At 42.0% G+C, this 21,927-nt stretch overlaps 1 protein-coding gene across 1 annotated transcript in view; it reads right to left on the bottom strand.

Moving 5' to 3' along the window:
* OSBPL3 (oxysterol binding protein like 3) overlaps window positions 1-21,399 on the bottom strand; it is a 196,018-nt gene extending 174,619 nt beyond the window's left edge. The window contains exon 1 of the mRNA XM_061165506.1: window positions 21,262-21,399. The gene's annotated coding sequence lies outside the window, so the exon portion shown is untranslated. The remainder of the gene's footprint in view (window positions 1-21,261) is intronic.
* Window positions 21,400-21,927: the final 528 nt, after the last annotated feature.

Below are 21,927 nucleotides of genomic sequence, written 5' to 3'. Positions count from 1 at the left end.
GGAATATATTCCTTTCAAAGTACCTTTCATGAATAAACATTTTTTTTTAATGTCATGGTGACTGTTAGCCATTTTTGCAAACCCAACTGACTTGCATCGATTTGACCCCAGAGCCTACTATCAAAAAGAGATCCAGAGAAAGGAGTTTTCTATTTCTAAAACATTGCAGGAGTCACAAATGGTATTCAGAATGGTTTGATTAAGGGGGAAAAATGAGGTGACCTGAGATCAGCCATTGGGAATAAGCAATGATTACAGAAAAAGATGAAAAGAAACAAAACCTCCTTAAAATGGTACCAAAATAACAATTACTCTTTTTTTTTTTTTTAAACAATTACTCTTAAATAAGCCTTCTGTTGAGCGACTTAGGAAAAAGAACCCAACTATTCATTCAACGCAGATATGTGTCTCAGCACCCAGCTTCCCTCCCAATATTATTTTAAAACACTGCACAAGAGACAAAAGAGCACCATGGGAGTAGTAATTAATGGCAAATGCAGGTGTCTGAATAGAGGGAAACCAAGGGAAATGAAACACAAATCCTTCCACCTCATTAGTCTTCTAAAAATACTCCCATAACACAAAGGCATGCCCTGCTTATGTAGTACATAAATGAATGAGAAACCTAGTCAAAATGGTTTCTGTGAGTCTTGACTATGGCCTGGATACAAATACTTTGGAGATTTAAAAAAGGAAAAGAAAAATTGATGGCACTGCCCTAGTTGAGCAGTGATTCAAATAAATACAGACATGAACAAAATAAAATCAATGTATAGTAAATTCAATTATCAGTGTCAATGGAAACAGATTTTTAAAAAGCTTTTCCATTTGACTGTGCAATATAGAAATAGCTGACACTCCAGGGCTGATGAGCAGACCTGAACACTTATTCTTTTCTGAACCTGGCATTAATTCATTTTTAACTTGATCTCAATTGGACTCAAGAAGAAGGCAAAGGGAAAAGATCAGAAGTCAAGGCAAACACCAGAGAAAGAGATGACTTTGCAGCCAACTTTCAACTTGCTGTTAAAGGACGTACCAAAAAGACAATTAACTGAAATTCAATGATAACTCATCACAGTTCATGTTAGTCAAGGTAAAAACTGGTTTTGCACAAAAACATTGCCAACTAGGCAGCCCCTCCAAAAAGAAACAAGAAAAGAAGGTGGGATGCTGTCAAGGTTTTAAATACAGCTCTGATTTACCATGTCCACCTTCAGGTAAAGGTGCTAATAAGCAGTGAAATTTGCAGAAGGCAAGTAGCAAGAAGGAAAACAAACAAGAGAGTTGAATAATCAAACTTTCAAGTAAGTTTGTTTAAATCTGGAACTAATAATTCTTGGCTCATGCAATGATGAAAAAAAAATATCTCCCCTTATAGAGGGTAGGATTAGAATTAACCACTCATGATCTGAGTTAGCAATGACATCAAGGGAAAAAGAGAAGATTAGAAGTTACTTCCTTTTCCTTAATATTGCAAAGCAGATTTATTAAAGATATCTATGCTGATCATTCTGGAGAAGGAAATGGCAACCCACTCCAGTGTTCTTGCCTGTAGAATCCCAGGGACTGGGGAGCCTGGTGGGCTGCCATCTATGGGGTCACACAGAGTCAGACACGACTGAAGCGACTTAGCAGCAGCAGCATGCTGATCATTCAGCCAGAACCAAACTTAACACTGACCTGGTTAAACAGGTTCAAAGAGAGAATAATCATCAGTTAGCCATCCCCTGAATTAGACTTGAAATTAGCAATAGGAACAGCAAGAAAAGCACTTGCTGAGGGCCTAACTGACAATTCAGGTGACTAGGAAGGACTAGAAGGTCTCTCTAGAAGGAACTCACAATCCAAGAAATAAATGAGTAGCTTGGGAAGGGGCTAAGTAAACAAACCTGTGGATAGCATCAGAGCTGAGCATTTATTCATTCATCAAGCATTTACCGTGAGTGTTCCTAACACTGCAAAAGACAGACATCCATTATTTTTGTTCGTCCATCCAACTCATACTTCTGGTACCAACACTTCATTCATTAATGACAAAGAGGAAACATCCCTTCCCCTGATTCCACAGGGAATACCTGACCCACACCTGGCCATGACAGTCCTGCTAACTCTGGTCCCAGTAACCAATTCAGGTTAGGGGCAAATCTATCTGCAGAATAGAGCTGCTTACCATGTAGGAAATAAGCCCTCAGCCCTTGAGGTATTCACATGAAGAAAGTTGGCTTAAGAATGAAGCCAGATGAAAACGGGCTAGGGAATGGCAACAAATAAGGCCCTGATGACATGATTTGAACTCCTCGATGCAGCCATGCTTGAAGTTAGCATTACTCTTGAACTTTTTAACAACATAAGCTAATAAATTTTCTCTTAAATTGTCCTTAAACTGAATGGGTTTCTGTTGCTTGAAAACAAAATGCTCCAGTACATCAGTACTTACTTATTAATCCTTTAAATCCCTTTATAGGAATAATTCTTCAGCCAGATCACCTACTGTGAATTATTTTTAAAAAATTAAAAGTATCTTTTTTGAAGAGGAACATTCTGAGAAATTAATATGAAATAAGTCTGTCAACATTACTCCCTGCGTCTTAGGAAACTTTTGATGACAGAACTATTTCTTCCCACAATGAAAAATAAGTTTTTTTATATAACTGATTATTCACAGCTAGATCGTAATATCAGGTTGTCTGAGCCTTTAGAACACCAAAAACCTGTCTGTTCAGCTCCATCTTTGTGGATGCAAGGAGCTCACAGAACAAAGTGAAATTTGATGGTTTTGCTGCTTGAATTCACTTCTTTCTGACTCCACCAGGGAAAGGAGAATCCAAAGGAAGAATGTGGACTTGACATCCCTGCCTTTGCCCCCACTTCCCCACAAAACAGAGGCCAGTCGTGGACAGAGCTTAGTTGCAAACTGCTGATGGTAGCAGGCACATTCTGTGGGTCTGTTACTTGTTCACGATGTCAAAACCCTTTCTGACGGGAAAACAGACTGGCTGAGGCCCTCTCCACAAGGAATCTTTGCCCCTCTTTGCTGATCTTTGTCCTGAGTAGACAGCAGCACATTCAGGTGGGTTCAATCTGATTGCCTACACCCAAGGATGCAGGGGTCAGGGCGGAGTGCGGGGAAGTATGCTGACTCAGGTTCTGAATATAGAATGTGCCAGCAGAGAATGATAGAAAAGGCCCAGAACTAGAAGTTCAGAGGGCTCACATCTGGTCCTGGTCCTGGTCCTGCCACCAACTATATGTGACTCCAAATAGCCATTTCACCTTTCAAGGTGCTGGTTGCCTTATTTTGAAACTGACAGGTGGAAATGGATTTGTGTTCTTTCACTGTGGGTGGTGTCTAGGGTGGATAGTAAAGGCAATTTAGTGGATCAAGACTAATATTAAAAGACTGATTCTAGAGCTGACAGGAATTACACAAGATGAATCTAGGGCATCCTACAGTCCCAGAAAGAACATACTCAAAAAAAATCAACAACAATGGGCTTATGTCAAAGGGCCATGGGAGTCAACCTAAAGGGCTCCTACTGGTCAAAGTCTGAACAATGTGAGCACTAAAATAAAGTACTATAAGTATCCATGAATTCATACGGATACAAATACTGATTAACTGAACCCATCAGTAAATGGGTGAGGATAGACAAACCTGCCATACATAAGAGCCAAATAATTCATGTAGAAAGTAGCACATCCCTCCCCACTCCTTAGGTGTGGGCTAAACAGCGTTGGCTGTGGAAAGAGTAACTTTGCAGTGGAGAAACCAAGCAACTACTGCCTTAGCCATGGTGTCAAGGCCAATATGAACAGTGATAAAACACGTTAATAGTATGTACCCTCAACATCATATTATGAACAGCACTTTACCTCTGTCTTTCTCCCCCAAAACCCATAACCCTAGTCTAACCACAAGAACCCTAGTCTAAACAAAGAGGCAGAGGAACCAGAGATCAAATTGCCAACACTAATTGGATCATGGAGAAAGTAAGGGAGTTCCAGAGAAACACCTACTTTGCTTCATTGACTATGCTAAAGCCTTTGACTGTGTGGATCACAATAAACTGTGGAAATTCTTAAAGAGATGGGAATATCAGACCACCTTACCTATTTCCTGAGAAACCTGTAGGCAGGTCAAGAAGCAACAGTTAGAACTGGACATGGAACAATGGACTGGGAAAGGACTATGACAAGGCTATATATTGTCACCCTGCTTATTTAACTTATATGCAGAGTACATCATGTGAAATGCTGGGTTGGATGAAGCACAAACTGGAATCAAGATTGCTAGGAGAAATATTGGCAACCTCAGATATGCAGATGATACCATTCTAATGGAGTAAAGTGAAGATGAAAAAACAGGCCTCTTGATGAGGGTGAAAGAAGAGAATTTAAAAGGTGGCTTAAAACTCAACATTCAAAAAACGAAGATCATGGCATCTGGCCCCATCACTTCATGGCAAATAGTTGGGAGAAAAGTGGAAACAGTGGCAGGTTTTATTTTCTTGGGTTCCAAAATCGCAGCAGACAGTGACTGCAGCCCTGAAATTAAAAGACGCTTGCTCCTTGGAAGGAAAACTATGACCAACCTAGATAGCATATTAAAAAGCAGAGACATAACTTTGCTGACAAAGTCCATATAGTCAAAGCTATGGTTTTTCCAGTAGTCATGTACAGATGTGAGAGTTGGACCACAAAGAAGGCAGAGCTCCAAAGAATTGATGCTTTTGTATTGTGGTGCTGGAGAAGACTCATGAGAGTCCTTTGGGCTACAAGGAGAGAAAATCAGTCAATCCTAAAGGAAATCAACCTTGTATATTCATTGGAAAGACTGAAGCTGAAGTTCCTGTATTTCGGTCACCTGATGCAAAGAGCCAACTAATCGGAAACGACCCTGATGCTGGGAAAGATTGAAGGCAGAAGGAGAAGGGGTGACAGAGGATGAGGTGGTTAGATAGCATCACTGACTCAATGGACATGAACTTGAGCAAACTCTGGGATAGTGAAGGACAGGGAAGCCTGGTGTGCTGCAGTCCATGGGGTCACAAATAGCTGGACACAACTTAGCAACTGAACAACAAGCAGTAATCAGAGGAACATTAGACAAATCCCAATCGAGGGATGTTCTACAAAATACTTGACGGGTATGCCTTGAAACTGTCAAGGTCATCAAAAATAAGGGAAGTCTAAGAAACTGTCACAGCCAAGAGGAGCTGAATGAGAGAGACATGAGATGAAATACAATGTGGAACCCTGGATGAGATCCTGGAATAGAAGAGGGGTATTAGGTAACAACTAAGAGAACCTGGACAAAGTTTAGAGTTTAGTTAACAATGATGTATTAGTATTAGTTCATTAATTGTGACCAGTGTACCTTACTAATGTAACATAGTAATAACAGGGGAAACTGAGTGTGGGACACATGGGAACAGCTTCCCGTGAATATAAAATTGTTCTCAGATGAAAAGCTGTTTGTCGTGTTGGGGGGTGATTAGAACAAACTTTGCTCTCAGAGCAGATGATTACTAAGCTTTCACTAACAAGACAGAAGGAACATTAAACCTAGGCTAAGAAAAGCTAGATGCAAGGCTCTGCCACTTGCCCTCTGGGTAAGTCACTCATCTTACCCGAGGTCCTCAGTCTGATTTACAACAAGGTAATACCTGTCCTGCTCCCTCACGGGGCTGTTTTATTGTGAGAAGCACAGTATATTAAAGTAATTGGCAAATGTGAAAATGCTATTTAAAATATGGGGCTTATAATAACCTAATGAGAACAAGAATTCTTCGGTTCCTCTCCAAGTAAGAGTGGACTCAGGGTGGGTTGAGAGTGAGTCTACTGCCTGCTGCACCAATGCCTGGGTTTTCAAAGGGGTCCCTGGACCTGTGGCATCAGCATCACCTGAGAACTTGTTTCAAATGCAGACTCTTGGATCCCACCACAGATGCACTAAATCAGAAGCTCTGCATTGAGGCCCAGCAATTAACACACCCCGTAGGTAACTACAGTGCTGCTGAAGTTTAGATCCCAGAGAAGCAGACATATAACTGTGTATCCCCTCCTGCTGGCTTCCTGGTCAACTAGCAGTCATGTAGCTCTCATCTCCTCCAGAACCCCCTTCACATCTGTCAACACTTGGCTAATTCTCACACAACTCCTTCAGGAGTGTGGGGAGGGACCACTACTATCCACAGGAATGCAGTGAAGTCCATGACACACTAGACCTCAGCATGAGTCATCTAGCTAGAGCAAGACTCACGAACATGGTTATTTTGCTCAACTCATCCGTGAAGTTCTTAGCAATGAAGGATAATCAGGGCACACCTCTGGACCACACACCACACATTTTACAGAGACCCAAATTCCAACATCCTGCCCTCTGGTTCCCAGCATTGGTCAGACAAAGGTGTCTATCTGTGGGTCAAAAAAGGCAGCTATCTTATGTAAACACCCATCTGCATACACCCATGAAAATTAGACCTTTTGATGCCAGAGAACAAAAGAGGCTTCTCAGCCCTTCATCAGAGAACAAATGATGCAGAATGGAAAGTAACAAGCAAATTGGAATGCTATGTTGGCCATGAGATCAAAGCTTAGAGAAACAGGAATTACAAGTCATGAGTATGGTGCATTAGCAGGCTGCCATGAAGTCCATGCAGTCCTTTTTCTGAACCATATTTAGGCCACAACTATTTGCATTTTCCTATCTGACACTTCATTATTGGTATTATCCCTAATGACAAACATATAACAAACAAGATAACATTGAGCTAAAGAAAGACTGAGTTGAAAACCAAATTAGGATGAAAATTGTATAGTTTGTACACGTACAAGGTAAAAGAACTACTGAAACAAACATAGTGTCTAAATAACAGAGGCAGGATTCGTATGTGTCTTGTGAGACAGGAATATTAGTTCTTAACACATCATAAATAAATTGTATACATAAAAATATATGTATGTTAGTCACTCAGTAGTGTCTGACTCTTTGCAACCCCATGGACTATAACCCGCAAGATTCCTCTGTCCATGGAATTCTCCAGGAAAGAATACTGGAATGGGTTGCCATTCCATTTCCCAGGGGATCTTCCCGACCCAGGAATCGAACCCGGGTCTCCTGCATTACAGGCAGATTCTTTACCATCTGAGCTACAAGGGAAGCCCCAAAATACATGTCAACAAATAATCATTCCTTCATTAACCTCCACTTTCCTTATTCCACAGTCACAGTCATCTGGAAAATATAGCCTCCATCCCACAATTTATTGAAAGATTTAATTAATTAATTAATTTATTTAATTTATTGAAAGATTTAAAAAAAAGATAAGCAATACACCACCATAGAGGCAAATGCAGCTTGAGTCAGAAAACTGAGAGTGAAGTGGCATTAGATGTCACAGTTCCTGGGCCGACACCCTGTACTCACAGGCCATCTCCCTGATCTGTCTCAAAGTTTGATGGGAATTCTCCCTGGCTCCTATCCTCCCCACCATTGAATACACAGTGGAATAATACAACATTTGGTTGTTGTGTGTGACCACCAGTCACACTGATGAAGTACATTCCATAGCTCACACACTTTTGGTGGGTCTGCAACCACCCACCACTCCCTCCATCTGACCTTAAAAATCTTTCCACATGAAAATGTCTCCAGGGTATGCTCTATTAACATCCCTCCCAGGAGCTCTCTCCTGGTTTATTCTTTGGAATTATCTCTCTCCCCTATTCACAAGCAATCTTGGAAATAATACCCACCCCCATAGAGTGGCTAGGAGAATTATATCAAGTTATGTTTGCCCAAAAAGGATTGAGCATGGTGGTTCACTTTTTACAGACAATCCATTAAAGAAATCTGCTATGAATATCATGTAAGGTCCTCCGACCTTTGTGACTACCTACCTCTTGTTTGACATTCCTCAGGTACCACATGCATCCCCCTTCCTCTCCTGGGACCTGCCCAAAACATTGGACAGGTTGGGCCTCCCTTAGAAACCTCCCCAACTGTCCTAATTTCAACTAAACTGCTGACTCCCAGGAGTGATTCTCAGTTTTGCCCTCTCTTCTGAGTTATCTGCTGGGCATCACTGATATCACCCATCTACTTTAACCTCAGTATGTTTAAAACCAAAAGCATCTGTTTGCCCTAAGACCTATTCATTTATATTCTTCCATAGTAGTCAATGGTGCCTTAAATAATAGTCACATAGGCCTGAAACTCTAGAGTTACTTTTTGGCTTGCTTCATATGTTTACTGCCGAATAAGTAACTCCTTTACCTGGAACAAAATTTCAAAGATGCAATTTAAATCTCACACCTGTCCTTTTATATCCCAGCTCCTTTCCTTGGGGAATCTGATGTTACCCACTTCTTGTTTAGCCTTCAAGAGATATTTTATATTCATGATACACAGAGGGTACTAGTAAATGTTTATCAACCAGCTCTCTGGAAAAACAAAAACAAATGAAAACCCTGATTTGGTTCCTTTGCTGACTTCCATGCTGTAAAGGCTCCCACCTTGGCCAATTTCAAATGACCACTGACCACTGCAAAGTCACTGACCAAGGAGTTGGGGAGAGATATACACAGTTGGTTCTCACAAGCTGGTGCCAGCTGGCTTCAGCCCACCCTTCCTTCACCCCCCTTTATGAATATGTGTACCTATGCATAAATATGTACATGTTTATGTACATAAACATATAACATATATATTAGGTGTGAATATATTTTTACTCACATGGAATTATCCCATACATACTTTGGTATATATTATATGTAAACCACAAAACTATATATTCTACAATTGGCTTTTTTTTTAAACTTAACAATACCCTTGAGATTCTTACATATCAGTAGATGTAGAGCTGCTTCATTTTTAACTGCTCCATTATTCATTAACCAGTTCCTACTAATGAACAATTAGCTTATTTGCAATCTTTTTATTCAAACAGTGTTGCAATAAATAACTTTGCATGTATATCATTGTGCACATTTACTTATCAGTAGGATTAAATTCACAGAACTGTTATGGCTGATTTAAAGGGTGCATGTGTTTGCAGTTTTGATAAGATACTTCCAAGGGCTCCACACAGAGCTTGGAACAATTTACATTTACATCCATCATGAATACTTGTTTCCTCAAACCTCTGGTAACAGTGTTACCACTTTGTTACATTTGACAATCTGATAGGTTAAAAAAGAGCATCTTGTTTCTCTTGTTATGAGTAAGATTGAAGTTTTCACATACTTAAGAGTCATTTTTAGGCAGGTTTGTAAACTATTTGTTCAAATTTTTTGCCTCTAGAGCAACTGTCCTTTATTTTATTGTAATTCTTTATATATTGATGGAATTAGATCTTTGTGACATGAACTGCAATTATTTTCCAAATTAATTGCCTTTTGATAGTTAAAAAAATTTGCTCTGCCAAAACCACATGTAGTCAAGTGAATCAATCTTTTGTTTTATAGCTTCTGGATTTTGTGTCCTATCTTGAAAAGCTTTTCTATCTCATCATTAAAATCATATTCTATTTTTTTCCTAGTTGTTTTAATGTTAAAGTTTTGATCTACATGGAATTTTGATGGAAGGAGTGATGTAAGGCTCCAACTTTATTTTTCACCTGATTGTACCAACACCATTTATTATCTCACATAGAATCATCTTTGCCTTCTCCCTCAACCCTGGTCCTTAGTCCCCTATTTCCAGGAGCTGTCATTCTAACTTGCCAATACTTCTGTATTGTCTCTCCTTTCTTCTCCCACTGTGACCAATCTATTTCGGGTCTCATCGTGCTTGTATTCCCAGCCTCTGATCATCTCTATCACCACTAGGATTTTTCTCTAAAATAGCTCCCACCACATCACCTCATTGCTCACTGTCCACAGAATGAAGTCCAAACCCTTACTACAGGATTCGGCGTCCACTCCATTTGGGCCCGAACCTACCTCTCCATTCTCATGTTCATTCACTTTCCCCAGTCCTTCTGATCAAACTGGAGGGCTCATCATTCCTTAAAATGCTACACCTCGACTGAAACAAGCGAATGTATATAGCAAAACAGAAATACTCACATATACAGAAAACAAACTAGTGGATATTAGTGAGGAGATGGAAGCAGGGAGGGGCAAGATGTGGGTATGGGATTAAGAGGGACAAGCTACTATGTATAAAATAGATAAGCAACAAGCATATATTGTACAGCACAGAGAATTATAGTCATTATTTTGTAATAACTTTAAAAGGAGTATAATCTATAAAAAGACTGGATCATCATGTTGTACACTTGAAACTAACATAATACTATAAATTAACTATACTTCTGTTGTTTTTTTTTTTTTAAATGGCTACACCTTGGCTCATCCTGCATTTTCTGCCTGGAGTGTCTTTTCCATTTAGCATTCCTCTGTCTCAATCCTACATGTCCTTCAAGGCTTGCTTCAGATGCCCCCTTCCCTGCAGAAGCATCTCCTATGGCTTCTCTGGGCTCAAACCACATCTCAACATCTTGTTTACAATGAGTGTTACACCTCTCCTTGTCTTTCACATTGTGTGTTTATAACTCTCCCCCACAAACATTCCTTGAGAGCAGGGGCTAAGGCTAATCAATTATTATACAAAGTAGTTTTCAATAAAATGAAAAGGTCTTAGCCTAGTGGTTCTCAAACTTTAGTGAACATCAGAGTAAATGGAAGGGTTTGTAAAAAGCAGATTGCTGGGCACTCCTCTCAGTTTCTGATTCAAAAGGTCTAGGGTGGGACCAAGAATTTGTGTTTCTATGTGCATCCAGGTGATGCTGATTTGGCAACTCCTGGAACCACACTTTGAAAACCGCTGCCCAAGACTGCACCTCTAATCTCAAATTGCAAGCCTTTGAAAAGGTGAACACAGTTACACATTCAAAAGTCTCATGGAGAACGAGATCCTCTGGAGCCGGGTGTCCTTTAGACAGGTGCGGAATTCATCTTGTCCATCCAGTTCTGTGTAAGAAGGCAGTGATCCACCCAAGGCCACAGAGGCGCTACCGGGACTGGATTAATCTTCTGATTCTCCATCTCCCACCCCTGTGACCTCCACCACAGTGAGGGGCCCTCTGGTCAATGACCCAAATATACCCCAGAGAGGCCACTTGGCCCCTTTGTGACCATGGGTAAATGACTTAAGCCCCTCTAGGCTTGTGAAAGTCACAGGTTCTTTGAGTAGAAGAGAAAATATTCTGGCAACTGAAACAAACAAAAAGTGTACTGGAAAAATAGTTTCAGGAAGTAAGGGGGGGGGGGGTTTGCGTGGAGGGACAGGCACTGGCACAGACAGCTTCATGGGACCTGAAGCCAGACTACAATGCCAGGCAGATAAGAATGGTCGGGTCGGGAGATGCCCTTGGCAGCCACATCTCTGTGACCCTTGGCACTGAACCCACATTCCGGTAAGAGACATCTGACTCCTGGGGCAACCCACAGCTGAGGAGAACGGGGCCCCCCATTCTAGACCCTCGGGCAAAAAGTGAGTCCTCAAATGGAAATCAGAAAGGGTAAAGGGATGCTGGACAGCCAAAGAGCAAAGCCTCTGTTTGGCCCTTGGTAAACTGTTACACTGAGAGCCCCTCCATAAATTATTCGAAGATCTAATGAGGCGGTGTAAGTACAGCACTTAACCTGACACATAGTGAGTAGCCACAGCTGCTGGCTACCATTGCTGTTATCACTGTTCTTTGCAATTATCATCGACCCTTCAAAGTCAAGATGGTTCCCCATGCCCTAAAGACTCCCAACAAGTTCCAAAGGACACTTCAGTTAATTCTATAAAGAAATCTGCTTGAAGTAGCTCTGAACCCATAAGAAAAACCCAACTGGGTCTTCCCTACATTCTTTGAGGCCTTCAAGTACCCCTTGTCCGCTTCATCTCAGATGCTAGACCACAGAACTACACCTGAACTGGAGCCAGCAAGTCATTTTAAGCTACTTCCATGGTAATGCTGGAGAACAGGTTGTTAGCTTTCATACAATTTCAGTTACAAAGGTGGTAAAAACTCAACTTTGGATTCAGTTCCCAATAACAAATAAGCACACTTGTGGGTATCATCATAGAGAGCAATCCAAAATCTTGTGAGAGGAATGAAGCCCCTCCTCTTATTCAGTTCCACCTGCCTCCTGCAATTGGCAGAAAGACACAGAAAGCGCAAGACTTCACTGCTGTCATCCCCAGCCCCAGGGTTCCCTCTTCTCCTCCTGCAACCATCAGCAGCCCAAGTCATGACATACAAAAAAAAAAGGAACTTCTCTCTCCAGGTTCCTAATTAAAATCCAGACTCATTCCCTTGGAGCCAAAGATCCTCACTGTGATGAACAAATTCTCCGTGACTGTTTAGTATCTCCTTGAAGGGAGATACCTCCTTGAAGGTACCTGGATGCCAGAAACCCAGCCTGGTGCCTGGCATGTGGTGGGTGCAAAACAAATACTCATTCACTGACAAAAATCATACTGCATGCTTTCATTCTAGGGAGCCATTTACTTCAAGTTTAATCATGTTTGTCAGATTAAAAAATCACATTATTTAGCTTTTGCTTCTTAACATTTCAGATCACTGCCCACCACAAATGATTAGATGAGGTCTTTTTGTTTTATAAGACAAAGTATAACTTTAAAACTCTTGTATGATGGCATTTGATATGAAGATAGAAAAGAAGCATGGGAATCTTTTACAGTGCTATCTCTTAATACACAAGTGGAGAAATGCTATACTGCAAAGCGTCTGACCCAAACAACACTAAGAAAATGGACTGTGATGTTTTAACTATAGAGAATAAACAAAAGAATAAACTTGATTTTATATTGGTAGGCACAGGTCCTTCTGATGATCTCTTGCTGGGTTGCTCATTGCAATTTAATTCTGTTCTGCTTTATAGTCAAGCTATTTTTCAGTTCAAGGCCACTGTCTCCCGATCTCAGAAATCACAGGTGAGGACGAATATCCTCTCGGGTCATCTGTCTAGCCTATACCCACTCAGAGAGCTGGGTTTATTACCTCAGCTATGCTTCTGCGAGTAAACACAGACACCTAGATAGCGACAGAATGCTCATCCAAAGAAATTTAATGAAAGCAATTTGTTTTAATCATCTTTAAACCCACATGTTATTATTATTATTTAAGAAGAATCATTTTCCACTCTTCCAGGGGTTTTAAGAAGTCTAGAAACAATCATATTCTGGCTCCCAAACAAACAAATTTAGGCACAGTGATTATAAAGAAAGTACAGGGAAAATTCAATTTCAGGGTATAAACAGTATGACTAAGAACAAGGAAATTACTACTCTATTTTCTGTATTTTTCTAAGATGAAGGAAATAATTCATCAACTTCAAAACAAAACAATCAGAAAAGTAACTAAAGGAGCAATTAGTCTATGGCTTCCCCATTTATTACAAAAGAATTTTTAGATTTTCACACAGATAAAGCAAACCCAGGAATGATATTGGAAGGCTACAGCCTGCCTGCTATAACCTTCCACAAAGAATCATCTTTGAACAAATTAATACTTCCCAGTCTTCCCATAAGAGGAGTCTTTTATAAAAAATATTTTGCTCCAGACTTTTAAAAGATTTGGGAGTCCTCAATTTAACATGATATGAAAAATGTCAAATTCTCATTTGGCTTAAATTAGAATCACCTAGAGATCTTAAAAAAATTTGTCCCTCCCTAGGCCCCACTCCCAAAGTTTCTGAATCAAATCGCTTGAGATTAAGGAGAGTTGGTCACATCTTTTCTTTTAAATTTTCTCATTCTGTGTTATAGCTGGATAGTATTCCATTGTGTGAATATAATATACAACATACTTTATTCAGTTACTTTTTAATGACAGCTTTATTGGCCCTTGGGATTCAAGCAAGGCGCTAGATTTACTTTGAGTAACACTGTAAGAGAAAAATGTAATATGAGCCATATATGTAATTTTAATTCAAGTAGCAAATTAAAAATAGTAAAAAGAAATAGATAAAATTAGTTTAAATTATATATTATCATAATATATCCAAAATATTACCATTTCAACATGTTAATAGTACAAAATTATTGAGGTACTTTTACATTTTTTCATACTGCTGCTAAGTCGCTTCAGTCATGTCCGACTCTGTGCGACCCTATGTCTTCAAAACAATGTATATTTCATACCTATAGTACATCTCACTACGGATTAGCTACATTTCAAGTGCACCACAGCCAAATGTGGACAACGGCTGCCCCAGGGACCGCAGATATAGGGAACAGCATCAAGAACTCATCACCTCGCGTCAGTTAACTCACGTACAGCCTTCTTTCCTCTATACTCCCTCCCCACCCTTGAGATATTTTAAAGCAAACTCTAAAAATAGGACCATTTCATCCATGTTCAAATTTCCTTGATTACCTAATATTTTCTAACAATGAATTTGTTCCAATCAAGGTCTAAATAATCAACTACGAGGACCTCTTTTTAATGACAATGTTTTTTTATGACCCCAGCATAACAGAAGTTATACTTTTAGTAAAATGCTTTATTCATTCAGATGATTTATTACACATCTATCTTGTGCCAGGTACTGTTCTAGCCTCAAAACAACAATGAACAAGACTCAAAGGAACTTCCGGTTTAACGCTTGCCTGCACATTTGGTTTGTTTGGGGAAGATTTAAAAATATTCCAGTTCCAACTGGCAAACGGATAAAGTGTGATCTATACAAACAATGGGGTGTTATTAGGCAATAAAAAGGAATGAAGCACTGATTCATGATACAACAGGGATAAACCTTAACAATAACATGCTAAGTGAAAGAAGCCAGACACAGAAGGCCACATGTTGAACGATGCCATTTTCGTGAAATATCCAGAAGAGGCAAATCCATACAGGCATCAAATAGATTAGTGGTTGGGAAGTGAGGGGGGAGACTGCTAATTGGTACAGTTTCTTTTGGGGATGGTGAAATGTTCTAAAATGAATTATGAAGTCATGGTTGCACAACTGTGAATATACTAAAAACCACTGGGGATTTTCCTAGTGGTCCAGTGGTTAAGAATCCGTGCTTCCAATGCAGGGGATTCTCTGGCCAGGGAACTAAGATCCCACATGCCATGTGGCATAGCCAAAAAGTAAACATTTTTTTAAAAAATTAAGCCACTGAATTGTATACTTTAAATGGATGAATTATATGAAATACTAATTATATCTCAATAAAGTTGTCATTTAAAAACTTAGTTGAATCAAGTAAGTTGTATATTATATTCACACAAGGGAATACTATCCAGCTATAACACAGAATGAGAAAACTTTAAAAAAAAAAGTGACCAACCCTCCTTATCTCAAGCCATTTGATTCAGCAACTTTGGGAGTGGGGCCTAGGGAGGGAAAAATTTTTGAAGATCCCTACACTGGAAAAGGGAATGGCAAACCACTTCAGTCTTCCTGCCTTGAGATCCCCATGAACAGTATGAAAAAGCAAAAGGTTATGACACTGAAAGAAGAACTCCCCAGGTCATTGGTGCCCAATATGCTACTGGAGAAGAGTGGAGAAATAACTCCAGAAAGAATGAAGAGATGAAGCCAAAGCGAAAACAATGCCCAGTTGTGGATGTGACTGGTGATGGAAGTCAAGTCTGATGCTGTAAACAGCAATAATGCATAGGAACCTGGAATGTTAGGTCCATGAATCAAGGCAAATTGGAAGTGGTCAAACAGGAGATGGCAAGAGTGAACATCAACATTTTAGGAATCAGTGAACTAAAGTGGACTGGAATGGGAGAATTTAACTCAGATGACCACTATATCTACTAATTTGGGCAAGAATCCCTTAGAAGAAATGGATCAGCCCTCATACTAACAAAAGATCCCTACATGATTCTAATTTAAGTCAAATGAGAGTCAGTGGTTTCATGGAAGATTCAGTCAAAGTGACTAACAGTTACAAAATGGTATGATAACTGTTCCCTCATCAACAGGCAGGCACAGAGTGCCAAGTGTGTTTTCCAATTTCAACCTGAAGGGAGCAGAGGAAGGCTTCCTACAAGTGACATCCAGGCTGAAATGTAATGGATGTGTGGGAATTAGCCAGCTGAACATGGGTGAGGAGGAATACATCATAATGAGGACAGATATTTATGTGGAAACTGGGAGACCAGAGCACATGATGCATGGCCCCTGGGACTCAGGAAGGGAGCTGAATTTACTTCAATTTGACTGGAACACACAGAGCCAAGCAATGAGCTATGAGCTGGAGGTTATTCATACAAGATCTGATAAATCAGGTTTAAAAGTGAGAAATATTCATTGATCAATAAGATATTGACAAAAATTTAGTTTCAATTCCCTGACAGTTTCAATACATTTTTAATACAACTTTACATATATATGAAAAGATGGTACATATAAGAAGCAAGTGCATATTTAGTGCATATTTATCCTACGGACAATGTTTTGTTTACAGGTTTGAGATTTCCTTGTAATACCTGCAAGGTGAAAACCAGAATAGGTGCTTATCATAGACTTCAATAATTAGGATTTCCATTGTTTCATCATAAATTGATGAAATATTATAGTATTGTGGATCAAAAAATAGCAAAGAAAATGCCATATTCCAATGACTTTTTTCACAGAATATGTTAAAGTGTTAGTTGCTCAGTACTGTCCAAGTCTTTGTGACTCCATGGACTGTAGCCTACCAGGCTCCTCTGTCCATGGAATTCTCCAGGCAAAAATACTGTAGTGGGTGAAAAGTGAAAGTCTCTCAGTTGTGTCCGACTCTTTGTGACCCCATGGACTATACATTCCATGGAATTATCCAGGCCAGAATACTGGAGTGGGCAGCCTTTCCCTTCTCTAGGGGATCTTCCTAACTCAGGGATTGAAGCCAGGTCTCCCGCATTGCAGTCGATTCTTTACCAGCTGAGCCACAAGGGAAGCCCACTGGAGTGGGTAGCCATTCCTTTCTCCAGGGGCTCTTCCTGATCCAAGGATCAAACCCAGGTCTCCTGCATTGCAGACAGATTCTCTACCATCTGATCTACAGAATATAACCAAATACAATCTTTTCTTTTCAATGGCACACCTCCTTTGGATAGGATATCAGGCTTAGTGATGTGAGGAACAGGAAAGGAAGGAATAGATACTAGTCCTGCCTTCAAGGCATTTACAATCCAGTAAGGGAGGCGATACATTTAAACAGAGAACTAGGCCACACTGGAGTGAAAGAATGTGGAGGGTGGGTATGAAAGAAACAAAGTGCTGAAGACAGTGTGTGTGTGTGTGTATGTTTTAATGCTGTGAGAGACTGATTTCAGAGAGATGATTCTGGCAGAAATGGTTTATGAGATAAGCCTTGAAACACTTGGGGTTTCACAGGGAGAGACAATGAAAGAGCTTTCTAGGCAATAGGAGCGTAAGGGCAAAGGCAAAATACTCTGTTGCTGAATACAGTTCAGGCTGCTTGTACACAGGCCTGGGGAACAGGGGTGGAGACAGACACTGAGGCTGCTGGATCCTGACTTTAGGCTAAGGAGTCTACCTTAGATGGAGAGAGAGAAAGGACCTGGGGTTACTTCACAACTAATACAGTTGAGCCTTGTATTAGTTGTAAAGTAGTTGGAAACTTAACTTTTCCTAGTCTCATTTGGAGATTGGGGGTATAATAACAGGGCCTGCTTTGGTGTTGCTCTGAGGATTAAACAGTTTAATTCATGCACAGAACTCAAGCCAATACCTGGCACAAAAAGATCAGCAGCGACTGCTGTTATTAATGTTATAATTATTAACTACATAAGCCACTCAATAATTTTTAGCAATGTAATGACAGGATCTAAAGAATTTACCTGACTATGATATGAAGGCAGGACTGAGGGAGGTAAATCTGCCTGAAAGAAATATTAGGACAGAGTAGCGAAGTCCCTAAGACCCTGAGCTAAGATGGTGCAGGGGCAATGGGAAGGGATGGAGGTGAAAGACAAGAGGAAGGAGAGACATGAACTAGGGTGAGATGAACATAAACATGGTCTAAACAGTACTGATTGGGAAGTCAAGAAAGATGTTTCCAGAGAAGGAGGCTCAAAGCTGATGAATAAGATGTAGACCAGAAAGGAATTTACAATGAACCATAAACAACTGTCAATTCTGAAGGCTCCTTCAGCTTGACAGCCTCCGTGATCCTCAGTGTCCCACAGCCCAGTCATTTCTGTGGGCATTCTGGGTTGAAGGATTCTCCAGCCCTCCCTGGAGTATCCTTGAAATGGAATTAACAATTAAGAAAATACAGTCCTGCCAAGGCACACAGTATAAATAAGACCACAGATTATCCAGGTCTGCAGGCAAGGAAAAGCATTATACTACCCCTAGAACTAGAATAAAACAGAAGGAAAAAAGGGATCTCTAATTCTGCCCCACGCTCTATTTTGCCATTAGCCCTTCAGGTGGTAGCCATGACATACTTAGCTAACTTCACCTTGCCCTCAATTTTATAAGCGAACAAAGAGTCAAAAGGTAGTTATTTTGCCAAAAGTTCGCTGCAGAAGTTTCTGTAACTACTAGTGGATTCAACTCTCCATTCTACACATGGCAAGAGAGGTTCTAGCTGGTCTTCCAGGACTTTCCTTAAGAGGCAGAAACCATTACTGTGTTCAGAGTTGAATACAGTGGGTAAAACCCATCAGATTTCTCTTTAGATTTAGGTGAAAGAAAGTGAAAGTGAGGTCGCTCAGTTGTGTCCGACTCTTTGCGACTCCATGGGACTGTAGCCTACCAGGTTCCTCAGTCCATGGAATTTTCCAGGCAAGAGTACTGGAGTGGGTTGCCATTTCCTTCTCCAAGGGATCTTCCCAACCCGGGTCTCCCGCATTGCAGGCAGACGCTTTACCGTCTGAGCCACCAGGGAAGCCCAGATTTAGGTGAAAAGAAACTTAAATCTAGATGAAAGGAGAATTTCCTCTCCTCCTCCATGAAAAGTGCCCCATCTATCTACCAGGCCCACAAACTGTAAATTCAACCACAAAAACCAATGGCAGTAAGAATCTCAACAGTTCAGAAAATAGTACAACTAGACACTTGTTATTGACAGTGGAAAGTTTACAGCTCAACCTCAGGTGGTTTGAATATGTTGCATCACTGAACTCTATCATAATGAGTTAACATCTAATTAAATAGTGGGTGCAGGAGACATTTCAGTATAGTGGAAGGAGCTAAAGATTTAGTCAGAAAAAAAAAAAAAGATTTACAGTCAGAAAGACTATTAGTAAAAATCCAGCTCAGCAATCTTCTATTGACCCTGGGCAGGTTCCTGAATCTAGGCTGCAGTTTCTTCATCTGTAAAATGGAGATAACCTCACAGCACTGCCATCAAGATGGTGAAGATTAAATAACAGCCTATGGCATCCTGGACTTACAGCATAACTATTAGCTATTACCAAAACTAACTCTCAGTAATGATAATGCAATAAATCTCCTTTTTGCTAAGTAATAGTTTTTGTTATAAATAAAGTTAAATGCCTATTGGCTATAATGGTAGAAATCACATTTCAGTTTCTAGGAAGCAAGACAGCATAATAGAGAAGATGAGTTGGAATTCTAGTTCTGCTAGGATAATCTTAAAAAATTGGTTAACCTGCTGGAGCCTCAGTTTCCCATCTGGTTAGAAATACCGAGCTAATAAGGCTATTGGAATGTTTGACAAGGCTTCTCTGGTGGATCAGCGGTAGAATCTGCCTGCCAATGCAGGAGAGGCAGGTTTGATCCTTGAGTTGGGAAGATCCTCTGGAGAAGGAAATGGCAACCCACTCCAGTATTCTTGCCTGGAAAGTCCCATGGACAGAGGAGCCTGGTGGGCTACAGTCCATAGGGCTGCAAAAGAGACAGACATGACTTAGCAACTAAACAACAGCAGCAATGCTTAATGAGGTGATCTATACAAAGTTCCTATTACATTTCCAGCTCTCAGTAGGTGCTGGATTAATAGTAGTTATTGGTATTTGTTCAGTTTCCCAACAGAAAAACAAAAGAATAAACATGAAAGTCAAAACCAGTATGAGATCACCATTCCTCATATTTTACAGAGAAGTTTTCATCAGTCATTCCATAAATATTTCTTTTGTACCTACTGTGTGTCAGGCACTGTTGCTGACATTGGGATTGGGGTGATGGGGGAAACAGTAAACAGTCTAAGGAGACAATTTCAGAGAGAGATGAGTGCTATGAGGAATATCAAAAAGGGTGGTGTGCCCACATGTTGATGGAGGCGATGGTCACTTAGCTTGGGTGCATTTTAGCCCAGGCCTACCTAGTTTGTCTCCTTAGGCCAGAACGGGGACTTCAGCTTGTATGACGCTTGGTAGTACAGTATGGATGATCAGAAGTTAGACCTACACCTTTATCTGTGGATGGATCTCTTTAGCAGCAGCAGCTTAAAATATTTCTAAATGCCTTCATCCCAGTACTCAAACTCTATGGGTCAGCACGGGTGTGGGGGTGGGGTGGGGGGTGGTGGCGGTGGTTCGGATGCACCTCAGCGCAACCCTCAGGCACATCGAAAGTGACAACTTCACAGCTCCCTCAGCTCAGAGTCCTGACTAAGGAGGAGACTAGTAGTTTGTGAGACGGAGGAAGGAGAGTACAAATGGCATTACCGAAAGAGGGCGGCGCGCGCCGGCTTAAGAAGTAGCTGGACGATACGACAATGCCCATTAGGGGCTCCAAAAACTGCAAACGCTTCTCGGGAAGCCCGAAGGGACAAGGACCCTCGGTCCCCGGCCGGGGTGCAGGGAAGCGAAGCAAGACGGGTGCGGGGAGGCGGGCGAGCCCGGAGCCTACAAGACCTGCGTCTCCCGTGTCCCCCCGGCGCGCCCCAGCCCGCGGATGTGGTGCAGCCTCGCGCTCGGCCCAATTAAACTGGTTTCCTGTGCCTCTCGCCCCGGCGCCGCGTCTCCCGGCTGCCCAGGACAGCCCCCCGGCGCCGCATCCTCCGGCGCCCCGACCCAAGCTAGGCGCCTTCTCGCCGTCAATCCCAGCCAAATTGTGCCTCTAAGGACAGCACTTCACGGTGGGCACCACCCGGCCCCCTAACTCCCCGGATGCCAGCACGAGTGCGACTCGGGGCTGCCCCACTAACAGTTCTTCCTCGGGCGACAGGAGGCAGTCTCCAGATTCTCGCTGAGACTGGCTGCGTCCCCCCCAACCTCAGCCCTTCGGAGTCCACTCCATCGGCCAGCTTCCCACCGCACTCCAGCACTATTTTAGTTGGCGTCCTAGTGCTTACCTGCGCGCTCAGCCGCCGGGGACGCCGCCTAGTTTCCCCGGTGCCCGGCTCCGGGGTTTGTCCGCAGAAGCGAAAGGAGGCAAACCTGGCTTCTTCGGTCCTCCAGCAACGCACAGCTGATAGTTCTCGCCCCGGCTGCAGCAGACAGCGGCGGGGACGGACTCGCCGACGGCTGCCGGGTTCAGAGCGGGCGCTGCGCACTGGCCTCCTGGCTCCCAGCTCGCCTTGTTCCGCGCGGCTCCGGCATGCAGCGAACGTTCGGCCAGTTCCCAGTACTTTGCCCAGAACTTCGCGCGCGCAGCCAGTCAATTAGCAAGAGGGGAGGGAGGGAGGGGCTGGAGCGAGGAGGAGGAGCCTACGCCGGCCCTGGGGCGGGGCCACGCGGGGAGGGCGGGAGGGACGGCCGAGTGACCCACACTCCCAGCAATCAGGAGTAGCCCACGGGAAAGAGGCGGGGCGATGCGTCTGGAAGGAGCACCGGTTCCATGACGCAGTCAAGGGAGTTGGGAACCCGGTTCCCGACAGGTGCGAAGGACAGAGAGAGGTGGGAGCTGCCTCTGGAAGAAGAAAGTGGTTCCTGGCGGTCCAGGGCGCGCTGTGAGCGCCGTTTAAGCACTCAGATGTTCGAGGAGCAGCGTTTCCGGGACAGGGAGGGAGAAAGAAGTG

Source organism: Dama dama, chromosome 18, assembly GCF_033118175.1.
Source record: "Dama dama isolate Ldn47 chromosome 18, ASM3311817v1, whole genome shotgun sequence".
Taxonomy (NCBI): Eukaryota; Metazoa; Chordata; class Mammalia; order Artiodactyla; family Cervidae; genus Dama; species Dama dama.
The sequence above is the reverse complement of the archived record's forward strand: the minus strand, read 5'-3'. Positions and strand labels throughout refer to the sequence as shown.